Source organism: Bison bison, unplaced genomic scaffold, assembly GCF_000754665.1.
Source record: "Bison bison bison isolate TAMUID 2011002044 unplaced genomic scaffold, Bison_UMD1.0 scf7180017864519, whole genome shotgun sequence".
NCBI classification, from domain to species: Eukaryota; Metazoa; Chordata; class Mammalia; order Artiodactyla; family Bovidae; genus Bison; species Bison bison.
In genome coordinates this window covers 5,248,675-5,250,211 of record NW_011495072.1, presented here as the reverse complement: position 1 = coordinate 5,250,211, position 1,537 = coordinate 5,248,675, and the positions used below count along the sequence as shown (strand labels likewise).

At 61.1% G+C, this 1,537-nt stretch overlaps 1 protein-coding gene across 2 annotated transcripts in view; it reads right to left on the bottom strand.

The window, feature by feature from the left end:
* The window catches only part of NGF (nerve growth factor (beta polypeptide)), a 58,312-nt gene extending 56,781 nt beyond the window's left edge, over positions 1-1,531 (bottom strand). For both annotated transcript variants that reach the window (XM_010830742.1, XM_010830743.1), the window contains exon 1: positions 1,221-1,531. The gene's annotated coding sequence lies outside the window, so the exon portion shown is untranslated. The remainder of the gene's footprint in view (positions 1-1,220) is intronic.
* Between the last annotated feature and the right edge of the window lie 6 nt (positions 1,532-1,537).

Below are 1,537 nucleotides of genomic sequence, written 5' to 3'. Positions count from 1 at the left end.
GATGGAGCCAGAACAATTAATCAAGTGCCTTTTCTCCAGGATTTCTATTGGCTTCAGATGACAGAGGGGGCAGAGATACCCAGGAGAGTCCTATTTTGGTTTCCAGCTGGGAACGTGCACTAAGTTTTCCTTAATACCCATAGCACCCAAAGGCTTTGCAGTAACACACTTTAATGCATGAAACACCCATAAATTATCCGACAAACTGTTACAACTTCCAACCTGGAACAACTTGGAAAAACCAGCCTAGCAAGCACGCTCTTTTTTAATCTCTCAAGTCACTAGAGAAGAGAAAGTTCAAGCAGAAAACACCTTCCATGAGAATCTCAGAATTTTTTTTTTTTTTTTGGAAAGCAAAAGGAGAGTTGTGATCAGAGTGAAGCCGCTTGTTTATGATTGCTCAAAGATGCCGCTCCTTGACCCCAAGTCCTGTCTCTCCCTCCTCCGGGTCTTTGCCGCCTGGACGTAAGGAGCTGCCCGCCCCACCCCTTCATGCCAACTTCTCCTACACCTGGTAGCAGACAGCTGGAGGTGAGGCGTGTGACCCACGTAGCAGGACCTTCCATGGAGATTGATCAGCAGGCTTCCTCTATCAACCCTGGGGCCATCACCCAGGACTCCCAACCCTCCAGCGACCCTGGCTCCACTCGTTGCACCAGGTCTAGAGCCCCCTGCCCGGCTGGTCCCCATACCTGGGAGCAGCGTCCTGGGGGCAGCGTAGCACATGCGAGACTGGGCGCACACCGCGGCCCGCGCTCGCCGCGCATTCGCCCTCCGCGGTGCAGACCACCACTCTTGCTGTCCGGGAGCGCTCACAGCCCGCGCATCCCTCTCTCCCGGCTTCTTTACTCTCCCTCACTTGCGCTGTGTCCCCCTTCTAACCCTCGAGCTAGTCTGGCACCGCGGTGCCGCGACTGCAGGCGCCAGGGTTGCCTCCCGGACTTCCGACCATCCATCAGGAGATCGGGAACTCCACGACCTGATAGAGCGCTGCTCCCCACGACTCGCCCGCCAGCAGAGGCTCCCGCGCTCCCGCACCCACTCGGGACGCTCCTCTCACCGCCGCACTTCAGCCCGCGGGACCTCGGGGGCGGTGGTGCCCGGAGATCTCGCCAGACCGCGATCCCTGCATGCCCTCCCCCGGGAGCCTAGCCACGCCGGCCCGCGCCCGTGCCCGCGCTGCACCCCTCTCGGGCTCAGCTCGGGGCAGCCTGACTCACCGCTGCGCTCCCCTCCGGCTCCCAGCGCTCTCTGCTGTGCCGGAGCGCCGAGCTGCTCAACACAGCTTCTTGAATTCTTAGCCCCTCCTCCCTGAGTCACCCACTCCAAATCCTTTCCCCCACTCCAGCCCTCCCGGGCCCCGGCCCCGCCCCTGCTCTGGCCAGGCGGAGGTGCCCGCCAGCGGGGCCTCCTGGGGACGAGAGAGGTTGGTCGAACTTGCCCCGGGAAGGCTGACTGGACCCGGCCTGGGAGGGGTTCAACCCTACAGAGGTCAAAAGGAAGCGCACGAGGTTGGAGGGGCCGCGCGCAGAACCCG